This window comes from Cavia porcellus, unplaced genomic scaffold (assembly GCF_034190915.1).
Source record: "Cavia porcellus strain 051 isolate PalLab524CR breed Dunkin Hartley unplaced genomic scaffold, mCavPor4.1 scaffold_13, whole genome shotgun sequence".
Classification (NCBI taxonomy): Eukaryota; Metazoa; Chordata; class Mammalia; order Rodentia; family Caviidae; genus Cavia; species Cavia porcellus.
In genome coordinates, this window is record NW_026947496.1 from 53,553,172 (window position 1) to 53,575,602 (window position 22,431).

At 35.7% G+C, this 22,431-nt stretch overlaps 1 long non-coding RNA gene across 1 annotated transcript in view; it reads left to right on the forward strand.

Moving 5' to 3' along the window:
- Window positions 1-17,815: 17,815 nt before the first annotated feature.
- LOC134478423 (uncharacterized) overlaps window positions 17,816-22,431 on the forward strand; it is a 116,781-nt gene continuing 112,165 nt past the window's right edge. Inside the window, exon 1 of the long non-coding RNA XR_010051040.1 lies at window positions 17,816-17,938. This is a non-coding gene — a long non-coding RNA (uncharacterized LOC134478423). The remainder of the gene's footprint in view (window positions 17,939-22,431) is intronic.

Sequence of the window (22,431 nt, forward strand, 5' to 3'; positions counted from 1 at the left end):
TAACACCAGCCCAGACATTAAGAAAGGATAGTGACGAAACATTTTAAGAAAACAATTTATCCTGAAAAATTCTATTTGAGTTAAATGTATGCAAACTTCAAAACTTGGCTTTTCTCAACTTATTGATCAGATTCTACTGTGTATTTTGTGTATAATCATAGTCTTGAGATTTTTAATTCAGTTCCTCAATAGGTCCACCAAGTGTTTTTTAAAATATATATCATTTAAACCAGGAAAAACACAACAATTCTTAAAATATATATGGTAAAATAGCTTTGGTAAAAGCAGTAACGAGTATCACTGCACTGTTAGACATTCACAGTAATATTAACATATCAAAGGATCCAGAAGTCCTATATCTAGACATGGCCCACCTTAGTCCTAAAGCCCATTTGTCTGTGATAATCTATTTTTCACATAACTTTTTAACATCCTCCAAGACTGTTATTGCAAGCCTAACACTTTGAAATACACTATGTAAGTACGTAAGTAGTAAGTATTTGCAGACAGAAAGATAGGAAGCCAATGAACGTCAAGGGGAATGAAAGTAAGCAACCTTAAGCCAAACAGGAAAAACATTGTAGATTCTGGGAAAGGAAACTAATGACGAAAGCAGAAGATAGACCGCAGTGAGCCACAGGAAGATGGTATAACTACATCCAATAAATAGTTATTGACTCACATGCATCGTAGGCCCTGTTCTAGATTCTAAGGATGAAACAGTCAACATGAATAAGAATTCCTACTCACTTTAAAACATTTCAAAATAGAAGTTAGAGTTCTGAAAGTTAGTAAATGTATATATAATGTTACAAATTTCTATATATCCAAAGATGCCATCAAGGAAAAGAATTTTGAGACATAAACTTAGAGCATATTTTAAAAATTCCTTTACATGAATAAGAAAATTACAAATAGGCCAGTGGCAAAATGATCAAGGGGTATTCACAAAGGAAGAAACCCGAGTGACAATAGATACACATAAGAAACAGCTTAAATACAAAATCATACCACAAAAAGATGCTACTCAACTAATATAACCAAAATAAAAAACTAATTTCATGTGATTACAAGAAAATGAGAGCCTGTTTATAACTCACTGGTGTAAAACTAAATTGTATAACTTGTTTGGAGAACATTTGGTCTGATACCTCCCAATAAAAGCATGTGAGGCACAAATATGAGCCATACTTTCTAGTAGACACATTTTCAAAAAGTAAAACAAAACAAAACAAAATAACTCGTTTTAATAATATATTTTATTTAACTTCGTGTATTGGAAAGGTCTCACCTATTGTGTTCTATATAGGTAACACATGCCAATTTGAAACACACATTTGTCAGAGTCTTGACAGCTACATATGGTAAATCACCACCACATTGGACAACACTGTACTTGTCAATAATCTTAATGTTGGCTTTAAGAAAACCAAGAATTTGAAGAGTCTTTGTTGCACACTTGTTACCAAAAAAAATTAAAAGCAAAAGTATGAAAAATATTCATCAACAAAAGAGTTTAAAATTTGTGGTATTTTTCACAACATACCTTATGATAGAACATAAAAAATTATGAGTTAGAGGTATACTTAAAGGTAACTCATGTGACAAAAACAAATTGTAAAACAAAAACAAATTGCACAAGAATGTATATAGTATGATAGTATCCAAAATGAACTATTTTCCTTAAACATCTATCAATAATATGTATATGTGTAATGTATCTGTGCAAATGTTCATTGACTTACAGTGAGTCTACATCTAATAAGCCAATTGTAAGTTGAAAATATCTTCAGTTGAAAGTGCATTTGATTCACCCAATTTACAGAATACCACAACTTAGCCAAGCTCATATTAAAAGTACCCAGACTACAGCTAAGCAAATCACTTAACACAATGCCTAGTTTCTAATAAAGTATAAAATATCTTATGAAATTTATTGCAAACTATGTTGAAAATATTGCATACATAATAAGGAGTAATTAGATGAGTTTTCACAGTATTGTAATGTCAAATAAAAATCTTAAATAGAGTCATTGTAAGTTGAGGATTGTCTGCAATGGGTGAAAGGCAAATAAGACAAAGGTAAACATTAGGTAGTGTTTATTAAGAAGAGAGAGGGCCAGGCATGGTGGCACATGCCTGCAATCCCAGCACTAGAGAGGCTAAGGCAGGAGGATTGCCATGAATTTGAATTTGAGGCCAGCCCATGACTACATAGTGAGGTCAAGGCCAGTCTGAGCTACGCAGAACTTGTCTCAAAGAAAAACAATGGATAAAGGGAAAATACTGTAATGTAGGAATGGGATGTGTTTTCTAACCTAGGGTGGCTTATATATTTTCTCATGTCACTGTAAATGCTTATTGTATATATAAATCATTTTAGACTGTTAGCAGGAAGTAGTGAATAGCATGTTCTGGAGTTTCAGTTCTCTAAATCAATGTGAACAAAAGTTTAGAATCATGAATTTTTCTTTTCTTGTTTTCTGTATATAGTGAATAGGTATTAAATTGTTTTTAGATGGAGCATTTGACCAGTGACTCTACTTTTCCCGCAGTGTCTTTTTGGTCCTTGAGTCTGGTTTGTGCAGGTTTAAATAAAATGTGTGGCAACTCGACAGTAACACCAAAAAACCCAAGACATCCAGAAAAGGACAGCAAGCATGCACACTAGGAGAGGCCAGGGAATGGACAGTCAGTGCCTTTGCTTGCCATACCTTCAGAGACAGAGCTTGTTGGTAAAGTCAATAGAGCATACTCATGATTTAGTGCCTCAGTTGTCATTTCTGGTAATAATTTCCTGTAGGTTGGACAGTTGGCAAACTGGTCTTGTTTCACTCCAAGTCTTGTTGAAGTATAGTGGGGCAGCTACTAGACTAAAATCTATTAAAAAAGCATGGATATTGAAAAGTGGATGAAATTAATTTTGGCTCTACACCCACCACTTTAAGAAACATTCGCCACAGACTATGGCCGTTCCAGGGGGAGAACCAGCAGCAGCTCCTGAGATCCACGCCATGCTGGAACTTAGGATGCTGGGAAACCAAGCAAGCACCTCCCCTCCCTGGTAAGCGGTGGTGGTCTGGCAGACTGCAGCCCCTCCAGGGGGAGAATCAGCAGCAGCTCTTGAGATCCACACCATGTCGGAACTTAGGATGTGAAACTAAACAACCAGTCTGCCTCCTTGTTACGCAATAGTGAATCTACTGATGCTGATGCACAGCCTAGAATCAAATATCCCATTTCCCTATCCCCCTTCCCCCCACCACCACCACCCATTAGCAAATGGGAAGCAGGGATCTGAGTGTCTCTTGAAAGGTTGACATAACAAACAGGGGGGACTTCCTTCTACCATCTCTTTGAAGGCAAATGTTTTTATTACTATTTTGCTCTTTTCTGATTAATGGTATTTCTCTATTCAATATTCTGTTTTGATAAGTTCTATAGTGTTCTATAATTCATCTCATTTTGATATATGTGATTGAATGAACAACTATTATAAAGATAACAAAATATACTGTGATACCTATTACTGTTATCCCGGTAACCTGCTGTGAAGTTCTGTACCAATTTCACTGCACGATCTTAGTTGGCTTTATTCTGTCTTTCCTGTTGTATACTTTCAAAATAAAATTAAAAAAAAAGAAAGAAAGAAAGAAACATACGCCACACGGACATCCCCCAAGAAGGCTGATTTGATATCAAGGTGCTATATCAGGCACTTGGCTTAGAACCAGTACAGCTTCCAAAACATTCTCACCAAAAACCAACTTAAAACAAAACACTACTGAATCAAAATAGGGTTTTCTCTATTATTCTGTAGTGTTTTCTTTGTTGTATTTGATAGGCAATAATTTATTATCCTACAGAACACTAATGTCACATACTTTACATATATGTTACAATAGGACAATGTGTTGCAATTTGCCCAATAATAAAAGTCACCTGAGTGGTAATGACAGCTGCTCCAGGTTTTCTCAACACAGGCAGAACTAGCGTCTCATAGGTAGGGCATCCTTTTCTGTAACAGGGACTCTCTAAGTTTGGTACCCAGGTCAGCAGTATTAGATCACCAGCAACTACAAAGAATGCAAAGTAACATGCTGTACCCCATATTTATTGAATCAGATACTCCAGGGTGAGTGTGGGGCTTGGCAATTTTATTTTAAAAAGCCATGTAGGTGCTTCTGGAGTCATTAAATGTTGAGAATCACAGGCCAAGATCCTGGCCAATCAAAGTACAGCAGGAGATCGTAGCATCAGTATCATCATGGAGCTCAATGGAGACGAAAAATTCAGGCCCCATTTCTAAATCTGCTGAAAAAAATATCTGTAAGTGATTACTTTGATCACTAAAACTCTAGAACATAGTTGGGAGGACAAAGACTGGCACTCTATTTTGGTGCCTGGTTTTAATGCCTATATATACTTCTGATCAGACTCATGCAGACCTTGGGAAAGTTATTTGACTATTTTCATCTTCGGTTTCTCCTCCTACAAAACAAGAATGATATTAATACCACTGGTAATCTTCAGAGGATTGTCCTGAAGGTGAAATGAAATAATATATCAATAGTTTCTAGCATGAGTCCTGACACAAAGCAAGTGCTCAGCCAGAAGTGACTATGGATATCTTTCAATCTTTTTTAAAGATTACTTACCTAACCTTGAGAATATATCCATAAAGTTATAAAACTGGATCACCTGAACCACAAATCCACGAACCTGAAATAATTATGTACTTGAAATTTGAAGGTCTCATAATAAATATTTTAGCATTTATAATCAAACACGCAGTAATTAGACAAGAACTGCAAGAAAGTCTTAGAAAATGGCACACTCAGCCTAAGTGGATTCTTCTTAATGTGCCAGGAGAAGTCAGTGAGACTTGGCAGACTAGGTAGAGACACACAGTAATGAAGAAGATAGGATAGGTTGGCCCCCAGTTTTCTCTCAAATAGGAAGATAAGTTAAACTATTTTTTTCGCATTCAATTTACCCTGGAATATGAAAATAAGGTGTTTTTCATGTTAGTGCACTCTATGGTGTTGAACTTGCAACTGAATCAGGGATAAAAGCAAGGGAATAAACAGGAAATTGACTGTTCTAAGGATGTGTTTTGCCACCAACTCAAATACTTACAATAAGTACTTTTTGTATATATTTTTTAGTAATCTGACCCATGTTATTCCCTTATTTGTGAAATAGTTCTGCTCTATTCCTACATATCTTCTGCTCTCTGCATTAGTTGCAAGAAATAAAATTAGAACAGCTTCATGTTTAACAGAATATAAAGTTCAAAGAAGGCCATACTTTATGCCTTGATAGAGTCAAGGAAGTGCCCGACTATGGGCACCTTCAGGAACGGAGTTTATGAATTAACTGGTGCTGAAAGCCCACAGAGGGAGCACAAACCGTTGTTTTTTGTGGCACATTAGAAAACAACAATGACAAAAAAAACAGCTATTAAAAATAAATTTCCTTGGCAGCGTGGCATGAGATAAAAAATTACCTCCCTGTGTCTAGAGTTCAACAGATATTCATCAAGAGTCATATTTTCTGGTTCAAAATTCGGTCAGAAACAAAGTAAGGATTTATGAAAAAAAATTTATTATAGGAGAAGTGAGGTGGCCTGATGTTTATTCTGGGCTTATCTCCTTGTATTTATGAAGTCCTATAAAGGCCGTAATTCTCCTCACTGATTCTGTGGCTTCCTTTGGCACATTCCCTATTTCTAGTAGTAATGAGCCACAATCTGTTTCACACGCAAGCAAATATGTAGTTTCATACCCTACAAATTTAGGCTCCAAATTTGAAATTTCCCTTTCTTGATCAAAAGAATCTTATATTTCTCATATTTATAACTTTCTTTCTAAGGAAAAACTCAGAGACACTCCCATGCTTCTGCCTGAGAACCTTTTACATTCTTTGTCTTCCTGAATGAAAAGTCAAAATGAATGCTCTTATATCCTGAGTGTATATTTCATCAGGTTGCTACTTTATGAGCTCTTGTTTTGTTTTTTAGTGAAAGGTTTACTATTGAAACATATACAAACATCTATGTACATCATTATCCCTTTTTAGATATTTGTTATCTAATTGAGTTATTTAAAATATAGACAATTTTCCCAAAACCTCCTTTCTGACAGTTACTTTATGCAGTTATCTATCAACAATGATTTTCCCCCTAATAATATGTGTTCACTTTTCTTGGCAAAAATGTTCAGGCTTGAATACTTATAAGACCAAATATTAGAAATTACGTGTGTGCTAATTAAATCTTCACATACAAATAGTTTCTACCTCTGATATTTTGAGAGCTAAAAGTTTGGCTAACACACACTTGTAAAAATGTTTAGCATGCTGGCTATCTGGCTTCGTCACCACCATGATAGTACTGAGGTTACTGGCTATTCAAATGTTGTTTCAACCGAAGTCCCAGTTGCTGGAGTCATCTGGAAGGTGCTCTACGTGGCCAGCTGTACCTTGTAAAGCTAGTTGTTGCTTTTTCCCACAACTACTTTATCAGCAAGCTGTGATTGGTTGATTTTCCACCATCCAAACATACCTGACTACATTGCACTTTTATCTGTTGTAACTTTTAGATGAGACTTTATATCTCTTCTAATCTAAAACATGAGCTCCAGCAGCATCCCCTTCTGCCTCATTTGGGACGTAAAGGGGACTACATATAATAAAATTTGTTAACTGTCGCTGGAATGCAATCATTTAAAGCTAGATTTCTTGTCTGAGCTCACCAAGATAACTTTTAAAGTAGTGCAAAGGATACTGGGTCTTATTATTTTCCCATCTTCAATACAATCTTGTGCTTGACCCTCATGGTATCAACATTAAAACTACCCCCATACATATGGCTGCCAGAACGTAGCAAAGGGAAATGGTTAAGTGATTTAAATTCTTTACCACTGAAAGCTTTTAGCTCATTGATGTTCAAAAATAAGTTGAAGAATCTAGCACAGACCACTCAGAAACTTACAAAGCAATGTGCCATTCACCAATCAAACACAAGCCAATTTCCAGCTATACTACTTTCCAACTACTCATGGAGATCCAGTTTAAAAGAAAACACAACCAGAGTCTCTTCTTTATGGTCTTCAGGCTGCCACTGAATTAATGCAAAGAAGTGGCAACAGAAGCTAATAACTATTCCTGATCATTGAAGCAATCTACAGAGGTGGCTGGGAGGCAAAAGAACTGGGAGAAATTGAACTTGATGGGTGGAGCCCTATAAATATCCTCTGTGCTTCTTTACTATCCCCTTTGCACAAGGCAGTGCCGTGGCATCTGCTCCCAAACTGTTCCCATCCTGTTCAAAAACTGACCTGAATATATATTGGGCTTAATGACCAAATGTTTAAAAATTCATTGCACAAGAGCAGCTGAAAGCAGTTGATTGGTTTGAACTTTATTGTATGCACCTTGCTTCCCAGAACCGCAGTAAAGAGGAAGGTCAGCTGGTAAACATTTGGGCATTTAAAAATAAGAGGCCCTACATTTCCCAGTACCCCTATCAATTTTCTTTACCCAGAGCATTAGGCCTACTGAGTGAGTTCTTTGTGCTGAACTGGCAGGCGCTCTGTTGGTTTTTATCTGCATGTCCTAGTGTACGGGGGTTAGAAATGCTTTGGAGAAGAGGAAGTCAACTAACTTGTGTTACATCCCAACCTGGAAAAGTTGTCCACCCTCATGGACTGGGGAGTCATTTCAAACTAAGGAAGCAGGAGAGTTTAATTTTTAATTTTAAAAAATTAATTTTTTCATAAGTACCATTTATAAATACCTGTCCTTCCTAGAAAGATGAATCTTCTGAAAAATTCATATTTTAGCACAGCACTCTAAGTAGACTCACCCCTGGACTGGACTCCACAGGTGTGTTCTATCTGGGTTAAGGAACAGAAACCTTCCCATAGTCATACTTCCCTTGTTGTCTCTAAAGTTATAGTCTCAAATCATCGCATTCCCCTGAAGTGTATTGTTGGGAAAAGAGATTCTTTATTAAAACAATGGTTGCTTAGCATGAGGAGACAGCTTAAGCAATTTAACTATAGCTCACAGTAGGCTTTTAAAGTAGAACCTAATTCTATTGAAACTAGTATATTATTAAGCACACCCTCTCTCTCATACCAACGACTTTTATGCTTTTTTTCTTTCCTACCTGTGGATCCAAAACCTGTGCTTCTCTCCTCTAGCTGACATGTGATCAGTCTGATTCTATTTATCAACAGTGCTGATATAAACAATCCTCAAAGAAAATAAGGCCCCGAGGCCTCGGTTCCATGGAGCCTGTTGGACGGAGGCATTTGAGGAGGAGAGCAGAGCTGAGGACACTGGAGGACACGGCACACTTTTTCTTCCCACAGTGACGAGATATTTCCTCCTGCGATCTCATGGCATTTACTGCTGCTTTCATGCCTGCCATCATTTATTTTATAAAAATTGGATCCTTTGGCTTCATTTGGAGGCCCTGGAGTATGAGTGAATGTGTGTATTAAACCCACTCTTCTCTTTAACTGATTTATTCCTTTCTTCTTTATAATTTTCTCCTTCTCAGTGTGTAGTCCTTTGTCATTAGAATGATAATCATAATAATAGCGGGGATGTAATTTCCCATAATGCTAATAGTAGCTGTGTGCGCATAGACACCCAGTTTATTCTTAGATTCATTTACGCTCTGACTTCTTCATGTCATATTTAAGTACAGCAGGTGTTTATCTTCATCAAAAATGTTTGTTGAGCTCCTCCAGGGAGCATGGGGCTGGTCCTAGGTGCTGGGGGCTTACATAGAGCAGATTTAAAGATACGGAAATACTATTGTTTCTCTCCAAGATCCTGGAGTTGGAGCCTTGTTTCATTTCTTCAGATGTTGTACATACAGAACCGTTAGTTCTGCTTACCTTAAATTTTCCTGACTCTGTTTGCAAGGATAAGGAGACCAAAGCATACTAAATTGAGTTATGAAATGGTGCCTTGCTTTTAATATGGTACTCTGCTCTAACAGTATAATTGAGAGGGATTCTCTTTTGGCAGCCATTAGACAGAGAGAATACATGGTGATTATATAAGTACTGTGATTTTTTTTTTCCTTTTCTGACACTCTTCAGCAGCCTAAGAACATGCCATTACTCTTCATGGTGCCCTTATGATACAAGTGAACAGAAATTTAAGTGGATTCCTCCACTTAAATGGGTTACACATAGTAATAATACCTTTTAAGTCATACTTTGCCTTTAAAAAGTGCTGCTTATTCTCCTCATTTTGTTAGAGATACATTCTGAAGTATTTAAAATAAAACCATAATAATACGTGTAATTATTCAAGAGTTCATCGAGAATAATGATGCCAAATATACATGTTTGTTAAAGCATTGAAAAAGTGCTTCCTTGTGGTTCATCTTGCTAAGGTATCGCCGAAGCCCAGCTAAACTGTGTAACAAGAAAAAGGTATTGTCTCTATTAAACAGATGAGAATAATGTAACAGGTCATAAACTGCTAAAGATCATATAACCAATAAATGATTTCATTAGGAACAGAATTCTGATTTTCTAAGTTCAAATCTAGTGATTTGTTTTCCTTTTAAAAACCATACTAGGGTCCTCATTGGTAATCATAACTGCAACTGAGAATTTTAGTCATGGACTTCACGTTTAAAGATCTGGCTTGACAAAAATGTTACTATCAAATAGCATATCTGAACTTATTAGACCAATTGTCTAAGGCAAACCTTAAGATAGTCCCAAATGAGCCCACAAACACCTAAAATGGTCATGTTTTGGAAAGACAGCATAATATTATAAGGATAACTTTTGGGGTAAATCAGGCTATCTGAGTGGCTCTGAATGGGTTGTTTGCTCTCTCACAGCCTCAATTCTCCAACTCTGTAACTCTGGGAAAGGAAGTACCAACTCAGAGTGGTAGCGAGTAATAAGTGAGGTACTATATTCAAGGGTTCAGCACAGTGTTAGCTATGGAGTAAAAGTTCAATACCACTAAATACTGTATTTTTACTGGTAAACTTACTATCTATGCTTCCATTAAATTAAACCTCAATCAGTACTCCTATAAGACTTGTAGTGACTGTGGAAACTGAAAGCTATTACTTAGGAAAATACTCTAGAGGATGCAGGGCACAGGAAGATTAGTTAAAATAGGTGTACCTTGGTTAGTATAATGTACTCATGTATGTCCACCAGGATATCAAATAGGAGAATGAATAAAGTCCAGAATCAAGATATTTGCTTTTGTCTAGGGCTCAAAAGGTTTGGAGACAAAACAAAAATATCACTAAAGATAATCTAATTCAAGCTTATTGGTGATAAAAATTAACAGCTACATTTTCAAAAGATGAATGGATTAATTCAAGAAGAGAAAATCTGACTAGTCAGCAAAAAGGAAATCCTTTAGGTCATGAATACTCAGAAACTACAAACTAAAATAACAATGAGATCTACATTACCTGCCAGATTGTCAAAGAATATTATTTAAAATGATAATACCAGTTACTTGTAGAGATGTACAAAATAAAAGCAATCTCATATATTTCAAGTAGAAATACAATACTAATGACATTCACGAAAATTAAATTGTATATGTGGTTCAAATCCATTTCTGGGAATCTGTGCCTTGGATATAAAGCCACAATATATGTCTTTAGATATAAAGATATATGTTACAGTGTTCATAGGAACAAAATGCTGGAACCAGTAAACAGCTAACCATAGGGATGAAACTTCCACACTATGTAATACATTCAGCAGAAACAATGCATTAGCAATATTTACAGAGGTGTTATTAAGCAAAAAGAGTAAGACATGCCGAGAAATATTTGTCAAATGGTGACATTTTAGGAGAATAAACAATATATAGCGATAAGTATGAACATGATAGATGAGCATTGATAAAAGTTAGGACAAGTACATATGAGAATGTTAAGACTATAGCACACAAGAAGTAAGAAAACTTTCAAGTGTACCAAAATGATCCACAAAAATACACACTGAGATATGACATATTCCATTTGTTATGGCATAAAACACAAGATATACATATATGTGTATATATATATATATATACACACATATATCTTGCATGTATAGGAGAATTATTTGAATCTATTAACTTATGGGAAGTTAAAAGACTGTATAATAAAGTGAATGGAAGAGTAACTGGTATGACATGGCGCTATGTTATCTAAACCACAAAAAAAAAAAAAAAAAAACCAAATATGTCTCACTGTTTTGTCTGCACACCATATCCAGATGTGTGCATGTCATTTAGGTGAAGCTTGTTGGGAACACAGCATATTTCTGTGTCTCTATATTGTTTACAGGTGCTTCTGTGCTCTAAGTACAGAATTGAACAGTTACAGCAAGAACTATGCTACCAGCAAACTCTGAAATATTTGCAATGTAGCCCTTTATAGAAAAAGCTCATTGGTCTTTCATATATGTTATATGTGTATTCATATAAGTAAAAAACAAGGTAAAGATGTAAACTAGACTGTTACTATTGGTTATTAAGGGAACATGTCTGGATGAGTAAGGAGGAATGATAATTAGCTTTTGCTAAACTAGTTACAATGTGTATGTATTATCATAATTTGAAAACCAATAAAGGATAGTTAAGCTGTGATAGTTTAAGGAAGAAAAAAAAGAAACAGTAGTCTTAGAAAACTAATTACTTAGAACATAGAAGCTAGGATTATTCATCTATCAATAAACATCTGAGTGGATCCCATGTGTTATGTATAGGAGAGCCACACAGAAGTGAGAAGGCAGAGTCTTACAGGCTGGTAAAACAACCAATGTGCAGCCATGAAACATGCTAAGATGATGAACAAAACATGCAGAGAAACAAACATTTCATTGAGAGACTTGGGGAATGTTGCACATAGGAGGTAACATTAGTGATGTGTCTTCCAAACAAGTCAGTGTTTATCTGAATTACTGTTCAGACAGAACTGAACAGAAAGTGGGATGGCTCAGCAGGTGTGAATGTCAGCTCATAGCTCATCCACAGAACAAGAAGACGTTAGGTGCAGGCCAAGAAGTGTTGCAGGATGTAGGGAAGTGGTGCAAGAAGGCGAGGATCAAAGGTAGGTTTGACGTAATAGGCAGACCTTACCTGTGGGAAGGTAATGTAAATTACTTTAGAATCTGTTGTATCAACAATGAGGAATCACTTTGGGATTTTAAAAATGTGAATACACTGATACTGAGTAACTGGTCCAAAATCACAGAATTAGTAAGTGGCAGAAGTGGGATTTGAATCTAGATAGTCTAGACAGTGGGGTACTAGTCTGTACTCCCAACCATCATGTTTTTCGATCTGCAGTGAGTTTGCTCATTCCCTTAACAAACATTCATTAATATTTCACCATATGACAGGAAATTTGCAAGGTATTAGGGATGCAGGTGTGCCGTAAAAGTTTGATCATACCCTGATGGCAAGCTAGCAGATGAATTGATTAAAAATTTTTGACTGCCATTTTGCATTGAAGATCTTGACTCTCATTCAAACTCCAGGCAGAGACATTGATTACACGTCTACGATTTCTGCGGAACAGAATATCAACAGCATAAGATTTGCAGACCTTAAGAATGGCTTAAGTAGATTGCATGAATGATGCAAACAACAGGGTTCATAGAGTTTGTCCCACTTGGATGGTTGCCTGAGGAAGTTTGGGTGGCATGCCTTTACTTCCATGTGAACTCTTACCAGATTTTACTGTCCCCATAGTGATCCCACACACAGCACTCATCCAATTGTCCTGATGCTTCATTAGGTCAATTCTGCAGAACTCTGGGTCACTGCTTAGAAATGCAGACTCCAGGATTTATTAGTGCTGTCTCCCAGCAAACACAAGAAATTCACTTTAGCTCAAACCACCCAAGCATGACAACTCTAATAATGATGTTTTAATAGTGTCTACTGTGTTAAAGTTTTTTTTTTAATCTGATATCTGACATGAGCTAACATAAGCAATATCATAGCCCCCTCCCACTTTTTTTAATAAAACAGTCCCTTAAATGAGGAACTCAGTTGTACTGTACTGATAAAAACCTAATGATTTTTAAAATGACGTTTTACTCTAATATTTATAATTTCATTGTTAACCATGATTGTATTGTGGTATTTCAGGTTATAAGCAGTAATGATCCCCAGCCTAAGTTCATTGAATTCACCTCAGAAAATTTAGGTAACTAATTATCCGAAACTACTGAGGCGGCGACTGTTTGCTTCCTGTATGATTACGCTATAATATAAGGTTTTTCTCTAATGGAACAAAACTAATCCAAATTCTTCACTTAGTATGCTAACTGGCTACTCTAAAAATTGCTGTTAGGTTACTTGCAAATTTTTGTATAATGAGTATTCAGGTTCGACTTAACAAGGTTGACATTGTTTGGGGGTAACAGATGTGTGCTTATAGAGTTTTAAATGAAACCGAGCCCCCAAAGAAGCTCAATAAACAAATGACAGTGTTTGGAAAAGAAAGAAGCTTGTTTCCTTTGATAGGGTGCAGGGAATTTAACCAACCTGTGTTTATAATTACTGTCTGGTTTAGTTAGTGCGAAAGAGTCTACTTGCTACTCACTTATAAATAAACAAAATAGGTCTACTTTCCTATTTCTCAACCTGTCTGTTGGAGCTTATTTTTCTTCTTCTGTCTCTTTTTTATTGACTACAGACAACTTACTTTATGTCCAAATTATGTTGTTCCATTTTAAACATTTTATTGGTTTTAGGTACTAGGTTTTAAGGGGTTTTTTCTTCCTTAATTTTCTGTCTGACTAATAAAGATGACACCTCTTCTTATATTTCAAGCAATCCTTCCCATTAAAACTAAATTTGAATCAGTTGTTCACATTAGGATGTCTGATTGGATACCAAAGATGATATTTTTCTTGGCAGGCAGGCCTACCCAGATAATTATAAAACATCAAATGAACATCATCACTTTGGGGCCACAGGACAACATTTCAAAGTTGACGAAGGTCGTTGTTTGGACCTTGTGAACGGGACCTTGTAACATATTTTCATATGAGAAAAATTTCATCTTTTAAATATACAAAAGTATGCTATTTAATTTTGTGGAGAATTGTAGAAATTCACTAACTGTTTTGAAATCTTTCCTTAAAGATTTTTCTATCAGCAAACTCACTGCAGTATGTCTACTGTTAGTTAATTGGAGTAGGTATATTAATTTAAACTTCAAATTGGCTTTGCAAGCTGATTTTTTTTATTTTTCCCTCCACTTCAGAATTACATGTGCCAACATAAAGATAGGTCATAAGGAATAAGATATTACATTTTCATTTCTATGCAGTAATATATTTTTAAAATCTAGCTAACCAATTTCTTTCTCAACATTACTTTGCCAATCGAAATTAATACTAGGCTTCTATTTATTATTGAAATCATTCTTCTTTGTAAAGACAGATTTTTTACTAGGGTGTGGGTTTACCTTTTGTGAAGATTGCATTAATCCATCACGAAAATTTTAAAACTCAATAAATTCATTTTACCATAAAAGATGTATAAAGCCATAAGCATTTTCCAGATGTGGATGTGGATATAAGTAAAGAAAACGCGTCTGTTCTGAAAAGGAAAAACTGTTGACATTTCTTTGAAGTGTAATCTCTTTTGTTTATTTGGTTTTTAATAGCTTCCAGCAGTTAGCCACATATTTTTTAAGTGATGTTGCTCACATACTTTTTATTTTTTTTGTATCATGAGTGGCATTAACTTACAGCCATAAACTTAGAAATTTAACCTGTAAAGGGAGGAGATCATCATTTAGATGGGTAATTGAATAATTGCCAAAAAAGTGCAAGACACCTTTGTGCTTAGAAATTTTTGAAGTTAGAACTGTGGGGAAGAGTTCAGGGAGTCAATTTTCTATTGTTTTAATCTTCAATGTTTATTTTTAACAGGCAATCTTTAGATGTTGCCTATTTAACTGGCAAGAACTTTTTATTCTTTCTCTGTGCCAATCATTTGACCATTGAATTTTAACTGAAGAGAAAAAAGAAAAATGTTCCGGATTACTGTTGTGTGGGTCACCTGCATTGCAAGGCATAATGCATGCCTGCATGTGCACAGACATGCACAAATGTAACTGTAAATGAGAGGGAAAATTTAGGCTGATAAAAAATCATTAAAATTGACTGAGTGGCTGAAAAGGCTGTGACACTGAAAAATGGAAACTATTTGGAAAGTAAGTGAAAACTTAAAAAATATATGTACAAGCTTTTGACATTTCATGATGATTTATATAACAGGCTGCATGAGAATTAATTTGATATCAGATGTAATACTGCACAAAGCAGAGTGCATTCAAGGTTGAGGAAATTTTTATATATAAATTAAGTTTGGGAATCATTTCTCATTCTGTCCAATCAATGTTTCTTAACTATTACTAACAATAATATGATTCTCCAAAGCTTAAAATGGTGGCCTTCATATGCAAATGTATTCAGGAAGGTATACGTTTTATTCCTATTCTGATGTACATTTGTAGTATACTGTATTGAAATGCTACATTTTTCTAGTTCGAGTTGATTTTTATATATCCAAGTTGGAAAAGTAATCCTAAAATGCTACTAAAGTGAAGCAATTGTTATTAGGATATACATGGAAGTCATGTCCTATAATGTTAAAAAAAATCTTAAGATAAACTTATTTTATGTTTTTTAGACAGTTCTAAGCAATGTTCTGTATGCACTGGTAATAAAATTGTTTTAAGGGATGCTCCTTGACCAGCAACTCAAACTACATATTAAGATTTGCTCTGTTTTTCATGTGTTTTCCATCAAGGAAGTCTGTGGTTACCTTCCTGATTCTGCTGGACTGGAAAAACATAGCTAATATGGTGAGATCTGGAGAAAGCTTTGATGCAGGGGCTTTGCAAATAAACCTCCAGATGCCATATGGTTTACATTCACCTCTCAATTTATTTCCTATAAATGTCTATTGAATATTCCATTGAACCAACACATGTGAAACTAGAGCTGAAAAAGAGAACAGTATATAGAATACTTTGTGGCAGCAAGTGATTATCGTATTTCTCTCCTAATATTGCTACCAGCCTTAAATGCAGAGCAAATTAGTTAAATGCCAAAGTTCTCAGACTTAAAGCAAAAATGAAGAAAAATATTTTACATTATCAAAACAACAGACCATTTTTATGTTTTAGGTAAAGCATCTCACCCTCTAGAGCAGAGGCAGCATGGAACAATGTGTTTAAGTTGGTGACACTTAAAAGAATAAAGTTCACGGTGCTCAGATGCAGAAACAAATACTATTAAGACGCAGCAAAGGAAAATCAAGTGTTAGGAGAAACGTTTTACAGGAATCTGTTTGGGAATTGACGTATGTCATATCATCTTTTCTGGTTCCATTCTGATGTGGAAGCCAGGCATGCTGCCCTGTGATTTCTGAACAAGGTTCAAGGTTCTACCAACTGGCTTACTTATGCCTCGCCTTTCCAAAACGAATCCCTCCTAACCAGTATCCCAAAGGGATGGCTGGAGACTATTTTGTACTTTTAGATAATTGTCCCCCAAAATTTAACCTACTGATTTTGTCTGTATGAAATCCATTTTTCCCCAATGAACAGCCCTACAAAAATACAAACACAGCACACCTGGCAGTGACCTAACACACAGTCCATCAGCTTCATGCTCCTGTGACTGTTGGTGTCCTCTCTTGCTTGGCATTTATATGTTAGTGCCAAAACAGAAGACATAAGAACAAAACAGGAAAAGGAGAAAGGGAGAATTTCCTCAGATATGGTATTTTGTTGGCTTTCAGTATTTGATTTGCCAAGTGTTTTATTCAGTGTTTTAATATTAAGTGTTTGGTAATTTAATAAAACAAATCAGAAAAGTACAACAGAACTGAATGTCAGTAAGGTAACTGCACATGCAAAGAACTGCATAAATCCTTAAGAAAGACAGAAAATGAGTACTTCCTCAGACTCTAGCCAGACCATAGCTTGTCTCCTGGGATTACAAAGTTTGGGTGCTTTATACATGTGATTAGGCTCATTTCCTTCACAAAAATAATAAGGTATCACATGGCAAATCATCACATTTTAGCCAATGTCTTATTTATTACTCACTAAAGCCACAGTGTAAATTTATGCTTCTAGAAACAAAGCAGTACTTAAAAATAAAGCGAGGAGCGGAGAAAAATCACTTGAAATAGCTGAAAATCTTTTCTGTGCACATCATTCTTTTGTAACACCAAAGCTGGTATTGAGAAGCCTTATATAAAATGTAAAACTTTGAAACTGAAAACAAACATCTCATTCACATTTTTTAAGATAAGTGAATGGCAAAAGAGAAATCCCTTATTTATTATTAATCATCAAAGATGCTTGAGATATTTGCATGTATTTTTCCTCTATTTTTACTATCATTATTATAAAATAGACACTGTCGTATTCTCCTAACTCTTAAAACTTCATTTTTAAGGTTTTCTTACCAAAATCTTAGATTATAGAGTTGAAAATGTTAGAGGTAAGAAGCAAGACTCTAAACTTTACATGGGAAAAATTCATTTCTAATTAAGGTACATACCTAATCATAAAAATTTTTGTGATAAAATATATCATTACTTACCAAGTAGAAAATTTTACTGTGCTCGTTTTACATAAATGCAATATATAATTAATATGTTTACTGCTTTCTAATTTTTAAAATTTAATCTTTTTTTTAAATAATGCAAGGTTAAAATTTTTTAGTGACCCATTCTATCCCACAGTCATTTTCCCCTTTTCTTTTGTTTTTGGCAGTGAAAATGCATCTCCCTGTTATAGGGCAAGGAGAAGAAACAATTCAAGAAATTCAAAAGCATATATCCCAGGAGTAACTTCTCTTAACTCATTCTTGAATCAAGAAAATTTCAAAGATTAAAGGTGAGCTTGCACTTTAAAAATGTACCTCCTTTAAGTCCACCCTCAAAATCCATGCACGAGCAGTAAATCACATAATCAAAGTTGCTGTTTGTGAGTGCTCTATCCATGACGTGTTCCTATATTAAATAAGCATTTTAAAGGAGTAAAATTAAGAAATTCAACACATGTTTTCCTCTGGTTTCATTATGATCACAAGTTGATTTACTAATTTAGGAGGAAAAATTAATATATTTCGCTCTTCTGTTCCCTGCTGAGAGTAGCAGAGTCTATGAAATAGTGTCAACTAATTCCCAGAACAAAGAAATCGCCACTATCTTACATTCTCTGGTTCCTGAGCGGCAGAGGATTCCAATTTTTGTTCTGTTGAGGATACTTGTCTTCAATTAATAATCATAGCACTGACCTTACATCGCCCAGTGTTTTTACCTTGGCAACTAGTGCCCCACGGCCCAGCCCCTGCCAAGTCATGTGCACGCCCTGCGGGTGCACTCTCTCTCTGAACCCATCAACTTGGCACTTAGTGAACTGACCTGAGAAGCCTATTGCCTGTCTAGATGAAGAGCTGTAGAAACATAAATTACCCCAAATACTATCATTCAGAATTGGCTTTTCAACAATAGATAGACAAATTTCACATTTCAATGGCCTAGAACTGATATAGCTACCTGGGAAGAAAGGGAATAAAATATTTAAACTGAATGAACAATCTGGATCACCAGCTGCGGTACTGAATATTTGATCTTGAGGACAGTCTGACGATGTAAGTAGTTCTGGTTTCTCATTATTAGGTGGAAGAGGTTGAAAGATATTCTAAGAGTCAAAAGTTCTAAATGACTTCTTTTCTAATATGAACAGAAATAGATTCCGAAGTTTCAGGAGGAAATTTGAGATCAATGAATGCATTAGAGCTAAAAGGCAAGAGTTGGATCTCTGTTATGATTTGCAAAAATATGTAGAATTGTTTGGTCCTCCACCTGTGGCGCTACTGCGAAGTGGCAGAACCTTTGGGAAGTGGGATCGGTTTTAAGGAAGTGAGGTCATGGAGACATACCCTCAAAGGAGAAATTAAAACCTGGCCCCTTCATGCTTCCCACATTATTTCCCCAGTCACCACGAATAAGCTGCTTGCTCTGTCTTATGCTGACACCATGATGTTCTGCCTTGCCAAAGTTCCAAAGTGGCATGGCCAAGTCACCATGAATTGAAACTACTGAAGCCATGAATCAAAATAAATCTTTCCTTCTCTAAATTAGTTAATAGTCTCAGTTATCTTTCACAGGGACAGAAAGCTAAATAATGCCATCTCCAAATAGTTTCCCATGAGAATCTCATGTGTGTATTCTAAGTGTAAGAGTAGACAGATTTTTAGAAGTTTTAAAATGAAAGTACTTTCCTAGTCCCTTTCTGGCTGTAGGATTAGAGCATCAACTGGTAAAAACCCTAAAGTAGACTTCCAAGCCATTCTAATCCATAAAAAAGATGTCCCACTGTAGGCATTTCTCTTGGAGTCTTTCTTCTTGGTCATTTCTATATGATCATAATTACCATTTTCTGATCATAGATATCTGGATAGAAAAAGCATCAAATCACAGTGGTTAGAGTTGTGACACAATGTAAATATGCACCCCATCTAAATTTCAGGTAAAGTGCAATACAAGTGTGGGTTTTTTTTCCCAGGATGATTAAGGTACTGTCCAAATGCGTTAAATATTTTGGTGCATGAAACAAATCTTCCCTATGTCTCAAAAGCGTTCTTAATCCCTTTATCATTAGAATTAACGGGTAGGGATGAAGGTGCATTCTTGCCCTCAAATCACTCATAAACTTCAATCAATGTGCTGTCTGCTACAGTGACAGGCATGTGAAAATCATTTCTTCATTTAGATTCAATTCTTGAATTTCAAACAACAGAAGTAGTGTCTACTTTAAGAAAAGAAACAGAACAAAGTTTGTTATATGTCACTTGGATTGCAGAAGGGGAAAAATACACTCAGCAGCAGAGCTGTGGAACCACTGCCACTAACCTCCATCCTCTGGCAGACCAATGAAGACTGGATGGATTTTGCTGTGTTTTGAATATTCCTTAAAATCATTCCTCCTAAAATTCAACCATCCCTGAAAAAACTCTGATTCACCCAACATGAGTCATACATTACCACAGACCCTGAGAGGGCAGGACATCAAGACCACATACAATGGGCAAGAAGTTGTTTCACAAAAGGACCATGGATTCTGGAACCAAAAAAGCCAAACACAACCAAGTATCCACTGTGATTGTTTCTCCTATGGTCACATTGAAAGAGTAGAGGAGCATCCTGGAGAAGTGACCTTGTCTTGTCACTCAGCTAAACAATAAAAATCAGAGCCCCTTTCACATGACACACAAGAATACTGTTAACAATATATCCAGAGAGCTGCTATGGTCCAGCCTTATATGTGTATGGGTCAGCGTCTGCCTCCAGCATTACCAGGCCTCAATTTTTTTTGTCTGTGGTGTAAACCTATAACCAAGGGGCTCCTAAACTCTATGAGTGTGTGTGAAAATATTTTTACAGAATATGTCTAATGCGTTGTCTGACACAGCTGGAATAAGAAAGGTTTATACATACAACATTTCCACTCATTTTTTCCATGGGATTTGATGCATAGCAGGCACTTACACATTTGCTGTTCAGCAAGGCTGAAAGTGTCATTGTTCAGTGACTGTTGTTGGTATGCCACAATTCAGAACTATAACACAGTTTCAAGATCACAGAGGGCCCAACTTTCTATTCAGATTCCATGTTGATAACCAATAGACTAGGAATAAAACAGTCCTGCACATTTGGAAATCTAGCTATTTCAAATCGTCTCATTGGTTGATTAGTCCCTAACTGCTGTGTAATACCTTTAAGTACTAAAATGCTATTTCAGAACATCTTATTTTCATTAAATAAGAATACTGAATGATTAGCCTTGTTGAAAAAATGACCTTCCAACTATTCCAGGAGCTCAAAATATAAGACTTTATTCTTTTCAAATCTATGTAAGTCCATGAGAACTTTGGAAACAAAGGTATTCTTCAAGCCCCTTCTCACCCATAAACAAAAAACAAACAAACCAAAAAAAAAAAAAACCCTACTTTCTATGTGTAAATTTCTTTTTCATTTTGTCCAATTTTCCCCCCATTTCTTAGTGGTAGACATCATTTTCCTATGTCATCTCAAATAATATATGAGATATTATCTGACTATAATTTACTAGGTAAGTGAATGAAAAATGCTTTCATTTACATGATTAACATTTAATTAACACTGTTAATTAACATTGATTCTTTAAAACTTTTTCAGCTGAAATATTACACTTAACATTGACCTGAACTTTTAAAATAAAAGCTAGGTGTTAAGAAAGTAGAGGGAAATTCATGATTGATAACATGTATTATGATCTAGCCTCATGTGATCTGGGTGGAAGTTATGAAGTAATGTGCATTGTACCATATAAACCCTAATGATGGTTAATGCTAGCTAATTAAGATGAACACTGAATGGAGCTAGCCTGGCTCACAAGGGTATTAACATCTTATTAGAGTCTAACAAAATATTATTTTAGTCAAAGCCGTATATAGTGAATCACTTTAGATTCTCACTAAGAAATATATTTGGAACCAAATTAGACATTAAAACAATATTCTAATCATTGTTGCCAACAAAAGTAATATTAAACACCTTCTTGAATTTAATGTTGAACCATGTGGGGTGCATTGTTTCATTTTGTTTTATTAAGCCTTAAACAGAGAAGCATGACATAACTTTATATTATCATCCAAGAGGAGTGATTATTTGCCACCCCCAGTTTTTTAAAAAAATATATGTCTCACACATAGCCAGGTAACTGCATTCAGGTAATATAAAAATATCCTTTGGACTGCATGCTAGACATCAGATTTCTGCAACCAAGATAATGTTCGTAAGTTTTCTTTTTCTTTAGTAAAATAGCTTTAGGAAGCACATAAGTGGACTGAGAACATTAAGCTAACTTGTTGATTTAACTGGCTTGTGAGAGTCACTGGAAGATGATGGGGTCATGGGAACACTATACTCATGAGTGGATTAATCCATAGATGTCTATAGCTGAAAGTGGTCTTAGGAAGGGAGTCTGCTAGCTGGAGGTGTTCCACAGGGACCTGCCTTTGGAAGTATAGTTCTTGCTGGTGCTCCCCTCCTGTGCTCTGCTTCCCAGCCAACATCAGCTAAGCAGCTTTGATCTGTCATACACTTCCACCATAATGTCTCTCTGCCTTGGAGCCAGCCAACCCCAGACTGGAACCATGAGCCAAACAAATCTCACCTTTAAATTGTGTGAATCAAGTATATTGTCCCAGTAATGGCAAAGCTTACCAACATAAGAACAAACCTAAGTTTGAGCAAGGTATTTTGCTTCTGTAAAAATAGTAGGTTTTTTGACCTTCAGATGAAAGGATCGTGACATAGGGTCAAAGTCCTATTAGTTCC